The sequence below is a fragment of the Quercus robur genome, chromosome 5, assembly GCF_932294415.1.
Source record: "Quercus robur chromosome 5, dhQueRobu3.1, whole genome shotgun sequence".
NCBI classification, from domain to species: domain Eukaryota; kingdom Viridiplantae; phylum Streptophyta; class Magnoliopsida; order Fagales; family Fagaceae; genus Quercus; species Quercus robur.
This window is the reverse complement of record NC_065538.1, coordinates 42549140-42562339: the sequence shown is the minus strand read 5'-3', so window position 1 is coordinate 42562339 and position 13200 is coordinate 42549140.

The following is a 13200-nucleotide window of genomic DNA, read 5'->3' as shown; positions in this document are numbered from 1 at the left end:
TTTGTTCCTATGAGAGTCTTAGGTTATTTCAAATGAGCAATGATCCTTCTTATGATTTTCTGTTTATTGGTTTTGCAATATGTGATTTGATCCTTGACCCAATAAAACTTGGAATTGTCATGAAATGGACTTTTTTTCTTCAATAAAATGAATAAAACATCTCCCTATAGGCTCATATATGTATTCACACTTGTATTTTGTGCAATACTCTATAGGTTGTTTGGTGAATGATTGTTAATCATTCATTTTCTATATTTCTATTTAATTCATTTTTAAAAATGCTACTTGTAAGGACACGATTTGTGACGACCCATAATAATATTGGGTTCGCACGTAAAAAGGCTCAAACAATATCATTTATAGAGCGTGGGTTTGAAAGGCTAGGCCTTGATCAACAGACGGTGGTTTTTTCATGGTATTCATACATAATTAAAGCATGTTCGCCCTAGGAGTCTTTCTCCTGGAGGCGGGTTGGGTGGCTCTAGTTTTTTGGCCATTTTTCCCAGCCCCTTTCTTGGTGCATTAACCTTCACAGTATATTGCCCTTCTTGGTTGATCTTAGCCTTCCACTTGTTGGTCAAGCAAGTGCCTACTTCTGTACCCGTCCCATCAGCTGTCCCTCTTTGCTTTCTGTTAGTTGCGATGATCGAAGTCACCCTGTCTAGGCGTCTTTTTTCATTAACATGGTCAGGACGCTGGCGGGTGCATTTAATGCGGAGGGGACGTATTTACCCTGAACCAGTTTTGCACCGTACCCCCACGTGGGTCACATTCTACTCGCATCTCCTTCAGGGGGTTTTTTAGGGGCTGCCTTCATCGAGACGTTGCTCTTCCCCTTGAAGTCCTAGAGTGCCGAGGATAGGGTCATCCTTGGCTGTTCCCCTCGACACTTCGACCTTTCCCATTCATCCTCGGCACACACCCTCCTCGGCATGGGCCCCGAGCCCTAATAGAGCGTGGGCCGGATCATAAGTTCCCTGACCCCACAATAGCCCCTCAAAATCCTGCTATCCGACTCCTCAGACGGATAAGAGGGTTTTGATGACATCAGATATCTGTCAATGCCTGTCAATCCTTGTCACCTATCGGTTCCTGAGACTTTTCGTTTGCCCGAGACACGTTCCTAGAGCCCTTGGAAGGTGAAACGTGGTCTCATTAAATACGGGCAGCTCTGTGTTTCCCACGTTCTACGGCATGATGAAGATCAAACGGTGGTGATTCCTTGGTCTTTATGGGCGGGAAAATTTGTGCAGTTACCCTAGAAAGTATAAAAGATTTTTTGGAACGGATCTGTCTCTTCAGTTTTGCACTTAAGAGTTTTAGCGCGTATACCTTGGGTTCATCTGAACTTTCGTCCAAACTCAAGTCTATCTCCAGCACAAAAAGCCTGTCCGAAGCGTCTTTCCTCTTTTATGTAAGTTCCTTGCCTCCATTAACTCGTGTTTTTTTCTTTTCTGGGTTTATTTTTCTCTGGTTCCCTTTCTTCCCCCGTCGCTGGTTGAGTTTGTTTAGTAAATCATAGAGATGGCTAAATCGAGACTGAGGAAATTAGTCGATACTGAAGAGGCGATGAATAAGTTCATCGCCGATTACCGGATTCCTCCCAACGTAAGTCTGAGGCATTGTAAGATGGGGGAGTGGCACTATAAGAGGGAAACGGGCGAGGTAGTAATTCCCGTCCTCGCCTTTGTAGAGGGGGGTATGAGAATCCCTATGGGGCTGGTAACGAGGGGTTACCTCAGGCACTTCCGATTAGCCCCCACCCAGTGCACCGGCAACATGTTTAGGATTCTGGGTTGCGTGGATACCTTAAACGAAAAGATGGGGTTAAGACTGACCCACCATGACGTAAATTGGTGCTATAATCTCCAAAATTTGAAGGGGAAATCCTACTACATGAAGACAAGAGACGAAATGGTTCGACTAATTCAATGCCTCCCTGATTCCAACAAGGGGTTAAATAAGGATTTCCTCATCGTCTCCAGTGAATGGCATGATGGCAATCCGTGCCCCATAGTAGAAGGAGAACCAGGTGAGGTATAGGGAATGGAAGGGCGCTGACCCTTTGCGCCATTCTAATCTGATGTGGTTCGGTAACTAACCATGCATATGTGTTTTTCTTTTGTAGATCCACACGCTTATCAACGGCATTTTCACTTAGTTAACCGGGTGGACTTGGAGACCGTTCTACAAGCGGCAGTTTTGGTAAATGACGGAGATGGTCAAGTCCGAGCAGCTCACAAAATATTAGGGTACGCTCCCGTTCAGAAGTCATTTGCCGACCCTAGGCACGTGATCAGTGCCAGTCGTCCTCGGCTTCCAAAAATTACCGTGGTCGAGACAGGATTTTTAATCTCCGAAGTACCATCTGTCCCAGAGAGCATCCCACTGGTGGACCTCTCCTCATCTCATCAAGTAGCGGAGGACGAAGGCGAGTTAGATCAGGCCGAGGAAGGGTTTGGGGTGTTTGACCTAGCCAACCAATCTGAGGATCCTTCTGGTGATATAGGTGACCCAGCCTTGTCCAAGGCGGAATTGCCATCAATAGGCACATCTTCTCAAGCCGAGATGGGACTCAAGAGAAAGCCCCCGACCAGCCTATTCGAACTCTTCGAGGGTCAACCAGGGAAGGATGCGCAGGGAACGCCACAACCCAATGCTCCTTTCCCACCACCTCAGCCCCAGACTGTCCAGACTAGGTCATCCTCCACAAAGTCACAGCGACAATCCCCCCGCCCCAAACTTCCTGCTCCTTCCCAACCAGCTCTGCCTCCTCGGCCGGAAGGCACTGATTCAAAGAGAAAGAGGAGCCCCAAGGGCAAGGAAACCATGGATGGAGGGAAATCCCAACCTTCTAAGGAGAGGGAGGAAGCCCCGCGTGCGAAACAATTGAAAATTGGGCACCAAAGCAAGGGTAAAGAGACTGAATCTCAATCTTCCCAAGGCAAGGGAAAGGGGATCGAGGCCCAATCCTTGCCAAATGCTTGGCTTTCTGCCCCAATACTTCACGGGGGGCCACTGCTGGAAACTGCGTCCATGAGGGACCTTGGAAATGGCGAGGGTGGCTACGTGGCAGACGCACTAGGGAGAACCATGCTATTTCCCACCGACGTGGATGGGCTGAAGAAAATGAGGATGCAGGAGGTCTTCCTCAATACGAAGAGGTACTTGGGCATGGTAAGGCTCTTGAAACCTAAAACTTTATTAACTCTCACTCCTGGTTTGTCATTCACGATGTATTTATCTCCCTTGACAGGCTCTCCAGGCCACCTATAGGATGGAGGAAGAGGTGAACAATCAGAGTAAGGCGGCCGAGAATGAACGCTCCAAGCGCTTAGTGGCCACGCGGACTCTCAAAGCTTCTGAGGACGACCTCGCCAAGGCCAAGACTGCCCTAACAGACGCTATCCGAGATAGGGATAGCACCTCGGCGTGTTTAGCTAGCGCCCAAAAACAGGCCGAGGATCAAACAAAACGTCTGCTAGAAGCCGAGGATCAGTTGCGAATAGCCAAGGAGTTGATTAATGATTTAAATAAAAGACTGATCATGGCAGAGCATGACAAAGGTGTGGCGGAGTATGCCCGCGACGAAGCCATGAGGGCCAAGCGGGAGGCCGAGTTTGCCAGAAACAAGGCTGAGGTTGCCAAGGAAACGGCCGAGGATGATGGTTATAACGCGGGGCTAGCCAAAACCCAAGCCATCCTTAAAGCCCTGATTCCCAGAGTATGCAGGCTTTACTGCTCCCAGGTTTGGGAAGAGACCTTGAAGCGAGCTGGGGTGAATGCTTCATCCGATTTGTGGAAAACGGAGAACATATTTTACCCTACAGCCATCCGTAAGGACACCTCCACCAGCTCCAAGGCCGTGAGCGACCAACATGAGGGAGGGGTCACTCAGTCAGATACTGTACAGGTCGGCGCCTCTCCTGGCAAGCCGCTTAAAAGGGGAGAGCTTCAGGATGTGATAGAAGCATCTCAGCGTACGGATCCCGAGGTACCCGAAGAGGTTGCTGAGCCTGTGGCCGGCACTCAAATGCCAAATGCCGAAGAGCCAGCCATACTTGCCCAGCCCCTACAGGCAATTCCCCTTGCTGTGGTCCCTCAGAGCACCGAAGCCGATCCTGTTCAGTCTTCCCCAGAAGGGACTATCCTCCAGGGCACCGAAGCTGATCCCGTTCCTCCTTCCCAGGACGTGGCCGATGCAAAATTAAAGAAGTAGAAACCCCGGCCAGGCTTCGTATTTGTTTTTAGTTTAACGATCAACTTGTTTCTTTTTCATTTTGAAAACTTTGTAATCCGCTAGTAGTTTGAACCTGTTGAACACGTAAATGAAATTCTTTTCTACCATTTTTCTTTTGGTTACTTGTTAGTTGCCCTTGTCGATACTTACTATTGTTTATGAATTTTGAACTAATTATCTTAACACGTATGAATAGTTGTGCATGCGATATATTTAGAATCATGCTTTAGAACGTTAGCTTACCTACACCTGTAGAGCCTTGAACTCATGTCTGACCCTCATTCAATGGAGATATAGGCATCATCCAAGATGTCACGTGTAGTGTTAGGTCCTGCTTAGTATCCAGGTTTCTTTAAAGTAGTTGGCTTCCCCATAGGTTTGACTTGATATTTAAGTAGTTGGTTTCCCCCTAGTTTGAATCCGAGGACCATGTAATACCTTGGTTCTGTCCAAAACTTGATATTTAAGTAGTTGGTTTCCCCATAGGTTTGAGTCCGAGGACCATGTAATACCTTGGTTCTGTCCAAAACTTGATTTTTAAGTAGTTGGTTTCCCCATAGGTTTGAGTCTGAGGACCATGCAATATCTTGGTTCTGTCCAAAACTTGATATTTAAGTAGTTGGTTTCCCCATAGGTTTGAGTCCGAGGACCATGCAATACCTTGGTTCTGTCCAAAACTTGATTTTTAAGTAGTTGGTTTCCCCATAAGTTTGAGTCTGAGGACCATGCAATATCTTGGTTCTGTCCAAAACTTGATTTTTAAGTAGTTGGTTTCCCTATAGGTTTGGGTCCGAGGACCATGCAATACCTTGGTTCTGTCCAAAACTTGATATTTAAGTAGTTGGTTTCCCCATAGGTTTGAGTCCGAGGACCATGCAATACCTTGGTTCTGTCCAAAACTTGATTTTTAAGTAGTTGGTTTCCCCATAGGTTTGAGTCTAAGGACCATGCAATATCTTGGTTCTGTCCAAAACTTGATTTTTAAGTAGTTGGTTTCCCTATAGGTTTGGGTCCGAGGACCATGCAATACCTTGGTTCTGTCCAAAACTTGATATTTAAGTAGTTGGTTTCCCCATAGGTTTGAGTCCGAGGACCATGCAATACCTTGGTTCTGTCCAAAACTTGATTTTTAAGTAGTTGGTTTCCCCAAAGGTTTGAATCCGAGGACCATGCAATACCTTGATTCTGTCCAAAACTTGATTTTTAAATAGTTGGTTTCCCCATAGGTTTGGGTCCGAGGACCATGCAATACCTTGGTTCTGTCCAAAACTTGATTTTGCAATACCTTGGTTCTGTCCAAAACTTGATTTTTAAGCAGTTGGTTTCCCTATAGGTTTAAGTCCAAGGACCATGCAATACCTTGGTTCTGTCAAAAACTTGATTTTTAAGTAGTTGGTTTCCCCATAGGTTTGAGTCTGAGGATCATGCCATACCTTGGTTCTGTCCAAAACTTGATTTTTAAGTAGTTGGTTTCCCCATAGGTTTGAGTCTGAGGACCATGCAATACATTGGTTTCGTCCAAAACTTGATTTTTAAATAGTTGGTTTCCCCATAGGTTTGGGTCGGAGGACCATGCAATACCTTGGTTCCGTCCAAAACTTGATATTTAAGTAGCTGGTTTCCCCATAGGTTTAGGTCCGAGGACCATGCAATACCTTGGTTCTGTCCAAAACTTGATATTTAAGTAGTTGGTTTCCCCATAGGTTTGAGTCCGAGAACCATGCAATACCTTGGTTCTGTCCAAAACTTGATTTTTAAGTAGTTGGTTTCCCCATAGGTTTAGATCCGAGGACCATGCAATACCTTGGTTCTGTCCAAAACTTGATATTTAAGTAGTTGGTTTCCCCATAGGTTTGGGTCCGAGGACCATGCAATACCTTGGTTCTGTCCAAAACTTGATTTTTAAGTAGTTGGTTTCCCCATAGGTTTGGGTCCGAGGACCATGCAATACCTTGGTTCTGTCCAAAACTTGATTTTTAAGTAGTTGGTTTCCCCATAGGTTTGAGTCCGAGGACCATGCAATACCTTGGTTCTGTCCAAAACTTGATATTTAAGTAGTTGGTTTCCCCATAGGTTTGAGTCCGAGGACCATGCAATACCTTGGTTCTGTCCAAAACTTGATATTGATAAGTAGTTGGTGGAATTAACCCCTCGGCTATGGCATGGGACCTTGGTTTAAGGGGAATTAGCTCCTCGGCCAAGCCCCTTGAACCATCCGTGCGGCTGACGCTACGAAGCGCAGTCCCTAGTAAAGAAATATAGCCCCTAGTGGAGTTTTACACTAGAACACTACAATCGGCTATTAAAAAAGATAAGGGGACTGTCTCGACCTACCGTCTATGCCAACACACAAGCCTTTCCCACAGACGGCGCCAATTGTAAGAACACGATTTGTGACGACCCATAATAATATTGGGTTCGCACGTAAAAAGGTCTAAACAATATCATTTATAGAGCGAGGGTTTGAAAGGCTAGGCCTTGATCAACAGACGGTGGTTTTTTCATGGTATTCATACATAATTAAAGCATGTTCGCCCTAGGAATCTTTCTTCTAGAGGCGGGCTGGGAGGCTCTAGTTTTTTGGCCATTTTTCCCAGCCCCTTTCTTGGTGCATTAACCTTCACATTATATAGCCCTTCTTGATTGATCTTAGCCCTCCACTTGTTGGTCAGGCAGGTGCCTACTTCTGTACCCGTCCCATTAGCTGTCCCTCTTTGCTTTCTGTTAGTTGTGATGATCGAAGTCACCCTATCTAGGCGTCTTTTCTCATTAACATGATCAGGATGCTGGCGGGTACATTTAATGCGGAGGGGACGTATTTACCCTGAACCAGTTTTGCACCGTACCCCCACGTGGGTCCCATTCTACTCGCATCTCCTTCAGAGGGTTTTTTGGGGGTTGCCTTCATCGAGACGTTGCTCTTCCCCTTGAAGTCCTAGAGTGTCGATGACAGGGTCGTCCTTGGCTGTTCCCCTCGACACTTCGGCCTTTCCCATTCGTCCTCGGCACACACCCTCCTCGGCATGGGCCCCGAGCCCTAATAGAGCGTGGGCCGGATCATAAGTTCCCTGTCCCCACACTACTTTTTTTTAATTTTTTTAATACAAGATATAAATTCTACTCTAACTTAATTTAAGTGTATATGTGTGTGAAACTCATTTTTGAAAACTTGAACTCAGGTCCTTACTCCCCACATCTCACAAGCATTTAATACTTGCAGAATGACTATTATGCCGAAGGTGCGCAGTGGTACATCTTTTTTTTTTTTTTTTTTACATTGCCTGATTTATAAATTTAAAAGATCATGTGAGTTAACTCTTACATAATAAAGAAATACAATTCATTTTTAGCTAAAAAACTAGCAAACACAATATCATTCAATTAATAATTGATATGAAAATTAAAACCCACATGAAATTTCATGAATAGAATTAAAGTAATTTACATATATTTTTTTTTTCATATGATGTATAATAAAACAAATAACAATAAAGCAACACTCCTATATCAAGTGGCGCGCGTTGCGCCCACAGTAACATTTCAAGGTTTATGTCACTAGCAAGAGAAAGAAAAAAAAGAAAAAAGAAAGAAGGAAGAAGGTTGTTCATATATTTCAAGCAATGATATGAGATCTAATAAAACAAAAAATATATTATATTTAAGCCAGTTACAAGAATTATACCCTTATATGTATATCTCATATGTTCAATGCGTTCTATTTTTGACAATGATAAGGATAAAATTGTAATGTTAAAATGAAAAGGCATAAGGCAATGCCCCAAAACCCGTCGGTCTCACTTGTGCTCTTAGGCAAGCAATGGCAGTAGGAAGTCTACGGCTTTCCCTCGAGGCTGATGGGAGCACCCTAGGCGACTAAGATGGAAAGCTGACGACAATAAGCTGAAGGGGATACGCGAGGCTCTGACGGTTCTGATGTGGCATTACTTGGTCTCCACATATGCGTAATTAAGGAAATATCTTGTGCTCCATGTTTAGTGCTAATCAAAATGACTCCTACAAGGAAAGAGCTCCGCAAAATATGCTCATGGAGACTCCTATAAGGAAAGATCTCTAAGCCAAGGAAGAGATGTCAATCCTCTACTACTATAAAAGCCCCAATACCCTCACTAACCAAGGTACGCCTAATTTATCCCAGCTCTAACGCTCTAGAGTTGTGAGAAATTCTAACTTAACCTTCGGAGGGTATTTTGCTGGCACCACACCGGTGCTCTCCGTTAGGTCTTCACTTTTTGTATTGTGCAGGTGTTGTTTCGAGCATGTGAGGACTATGTGATTTACTGTTGATTTTTCGACATCATCAGTTGGCGCCGTCTGTGGGGAACCTTAGCGACTTATAAGTCATACTATCGCTTCCCAGACAAAGAGTTGCATGAACGCCCTCAGAGGACGAGTATCCAAGGACCTCAACGACTTGGTCCACCGAACCGATTCACCATTCACTATGTCTGTCAATTCATACCCCCTCCCACCGAAGTTTTGTATGCCCCAAGTAGAAAGCTATGACAGAGCTAAAGACCTTCTAGATCACTTAGAATCCTTCAAGACCCTGATGCAACTTTAAGGGGTCGTAGACGAAATTATGCGTAGGGCCTTCCCTACTACGCTGAAGGGGCCGGCATGAATTTGATTCAGTAAGCTGACGCCTAACTCCATCAGTACTTTTAAGGAGTTAAGCGCCCAGTTTGCCTCACACTTTATTGGGGGGCATAGGTATAAGAAATCCACTGCATGTTTGATGAGCATCAAGCAACAAGAGAATGAGACATTGAGGTCTTACATAGCTCGCTTTAACAAAGAAGCACTTTTTATCGATAAGGCCAACGATAAGATACTTGTATCCGCATTCACCAATGGGTTGTGGAAGGGTAAGTTTCTATTTTCATTATATAGGAATGACCCAAAAACTATGTCAAATACGCTTTACAGGGTGACCAAATACATGAATGTTGAAGACGCGTTTTTGGCCCGAGAGGAGTGGCCTGAGAGGAGAAGCCCAAGAAGAGAGAAAGATAGGAGGACACACGGTAGGATAGAGGGTGGAAGATGGCGAGAACTAGAGAACGAAGGGATAACAGGCGTTCCAAGCCCCTTATGGGGAAGTTCACGAACTTCACCCCACTGACTACCTTGATCGACCAAGTCCTGATGCAAATCAAGGATGAGGGAGCCCTAACCTTCCCCAGCAAGCTGAAGGGAGATCCTAACAAGCAGTCTAGAGACAAATACTACCATTTCCACTATGACCATGGTTATGATACAACCGACTGCTATGACTTGAAACAGAAAATCGAAGCCCTCATTAGGCAAGGGAAGTTACAAAAGTTCGTCAGTAGAGAGAGTGGATCCGCCCCAAGAGCAGGTTCCCTGACAGGACAACGAGGGCCCAAGGCCACCCTTGGGCGAAATAAGGATGATTGTGGGAGGCACGGCGACTTACCTTAGAATAGTTCAGAACGTTCAACTAATGATCGCCGTCCCGAAGATGACGCGGATCGACAACCCCGTTGTTGGCTTCTCAGAAGAAAATGCTCGACGTCTTCACCATCAATATGATGATGCACTCGTCATTAGCATCCGGATAGGGGACTATAACACACATCGGGTCTTGGTCGATAGCAGAAGCTCCGTAGACATTCTCTATTACCTGGCGTTCCAACAAATGCGGATTAACAGAGAACATCTAGTCCCAACCAATGCTCTACTTGTTGGATTTGGAGAAACAAAAGTATACACCCTCAGCGTAGTCACGTTACTTGTAACAGTTGGAGATTACCAAGAGCAAATCACTAAGGACGTCACTTTCCTGGTGGTCGATTGCTCATCCACTATAACGCCATCTTGGGATGACCTACCTTCAACTCGTGGAAGGCTATAACTTCAACTTACAACTTAATGACCAAATTCCCCATCGACTATGGGGTAGGGGAAGTGCGAGGAGATCAAATAGCTATGCGAGAATGTTATATCGCGATGTTAGAGATGGACGACCATCTATAGAACATGAACATAGAAGAGCAGCGGACGATGGTGGAACCAATAGAAAGACTAGAGGAGATACCCCTCGACGACTCTAGACTAAATCGGACCACAAGGATCGGCACCTTTGCCAGCCCGACGGTTCACCAAAAGCTCACAACTTTTCTCAAAGCGAACCAGGATGTATTCGCTTGGAGCCATGAATACATGCCAGGAATCAACCCCTCGGTCATGGTACACAGGCTGAATGTATCGCCTTCTTTTCCACCCATCCATTAGAAGAAGCAAGTATTTGCCCAGGAATGGGACTGAGCAATAGTAAAAGAAGTTGGCAAATTGCAAGAGGTAGGCTTCATCAAAGAAGTATACTACCCCAACTGGTTGGCAAACGTAGTAATAGTCAAGAAAGCCAACGGGAAATGGAGGATGTGCGTAGACTTCATGGACCTGAACAAAGCATGGCTTAAGGATAGTTACCCTCTCCTTTGAGTCGACGTACTAGTAGACTCTACAGCTCAGCACTAGCTACTGAGCTTTATGGAAGCCTTTTTGGGTTATAATCAGATCCGGATGGACGAGGCGGGCCAGGAGAAGACTTCATTTATTACCAGCCAAGGTCTCTTCTACTACAAAGTGATGCCATTCGACCTCAAGAACGCAGGCGCGTCGTATCAAAGGCTCATGAACAAGTTGTTTGCAAACCAAATCGGGAGGAATGTCGAAGTCTACATTGACGACATGCTAATAAAAAGCCAAAGGGAGGATGACCATCTGGAGGATCTCAAGGAAACATTCAACACCCTTCGCTTTTACAACATGAAACTCAACCCGAGTAAGTGTGCTTTCGGGGTAACAGTAGGAAAGTTCCTAGTATTCATGGTGTCTCAAAGGGGTATTGAAGCCAACCCTGACAAGATTCAGGCCATAGTAGAAATGGCACCCCCAAGGAACGTGAAAGAAGTGCAAAGCCTCAACGGCAAGGTAGCAGCGTTGAATAGATTCGTATTGAGAGCAACGGATAAGTGTCTACCCTTCTTCCGCATGCTGAAAAAGTCTTTTGAGTGAATGGCCGAGTGTCAGTAGGCGTTCGAGGATCTAAAAGCCTACCTCTCTTCCCCACCGCTATTAAGTCTCTCACAACCTGGGGAAGAACTTTTCCTCTATTTGGTTGTCTCCTCGACAGTTGTCAGTGCAGCCCTAATTACGGAAGAAGACAAGGTTTAAAAGCCCGTGTACTACGCCAACCGAGCACTTCATGGTGCAGAGGAAAGATGCCCACCCATGGAAAGCTCACCTTAGCCTTAGTACAGCAGCTCGAAAACTCAAACCATACTTTCAAACCCATATGGTGATCGTCCTAATCGACAAGCCCTTACAATGGGCAGTGAGCAACCTGAAAGTTGCTGGTCAATTAGCACTATGAGCAATAGAGCTGAGTGAGTTTGACATCCAGTACTGCCCACGCACTGCCATCAAGGGATAGATCGTCGCTGACTTCATAGCAAAGTTCACCAACGGGGAAGACAAGGAGGCAGATGAGTGTTTTCGGTGGAGTATTCATACAGACGGGTCGTCCAACAGGCAGGCCAGTAAAGCAGGTATCGTGCTTCTTTCTCCTAGAGGAGATAAGATTAAATGTATGGTCTGCTTCGACTTCCCTGCCACCAATAATGAAGCAGAGTACGAAACTCTAGTGGTGGGACTCAACCTCGCCAAAGCGATAGGGGCCGCAAGCGTGGTTCTTTATTGCGACTCTCAGGTCGTCACCAACCAAGTGAACGGAGATTACAAATGTAAGGGCAAAAGGATGAAGAAGTACCTGAAGCAAGTAAGGAGAAGGGTGGACGACCTACAGGCCAAGATCATCCAAATCCCTAAAGGAGAGAATGAGCAAGCCGACCGCCTTGCCAAAGCCGCTTCAGCGGAACATATGATCGCCCTTGATAATGTACTTTCTTTTGTTCAGCTTGCTCCACTAATAGATTCCATTGATGTACAGGAGATAGGTTCTGTAGACGACTAGACCACACCATTCTCTCCTACTTGAAAAATGGCGTCTTACTAGACGGGAAGGAGACTGCAAGAAAGTTAAAGTTCCAAGCAACGCGATTCACTTTAATAAAGGACGTCTTATACAAAAGAGGTTTCTCCCACCCATACCTAAGGTGTTTGTGTCCTGAAGAAGCAGATTATGTTATAAGAGAAGTCTACAAAAGGATCTGTGGGAACCATTCAGGGTCGCGATCATTGGTGTACACAAACTTGTTCGAGCGGGGTACTACTAGCCCACCATGCAGAAGGATACTCAGACTTATGTCAAAGCCTGCGATAAGTGTCAAAGGTTTAGCAATGTCATTAGATAGCCGCTCGAAGAGTTGACCCCAATGATAGCCCCATAGCTGTTCACTCAGTGGGGATTAGACATCAAGGGGCCATTCCCGATAGCGATACAGCAGTTAAAGTTCCTTATAGTGGGCATAGACTACTTCACAAAATGGGTGGAAGTTGAAGCCTTGGCCACCATTACGGAGAAGAACATGAAAAATTTCATCTGGAGATACATCGTATGCAGATTTGGGATCCCTAGAGTCTTAGTCTCAGACAATGAGAAACAATTCGACAACAACTCTTTCCTGGATTTTTGCTCGTAGTTGGGGATCAGAAATCACTACTCCTCCCCCGCCCACCCTCAAGCTAACAGACAGGTGGAAGTCATGAACCAATCCTTGCTCAAAATTATCAAGACTCGACTCGAGGGGGCAAAGGGTATATGGCCCGAAGAGCTGCCAAGCATACTGTGGGCATACATGACAACAGCAAAGACATCTACAAGAGAGACACCATTTCGACTAACATACCGGAGCGAAGCAATCATCCCAGTCGAGGTCGAACTCACAAGCTATAAGGTGGACAATCATGATGAAAGCAAGAACGACAAGGCTATGCATCTACAGCTCGACCTA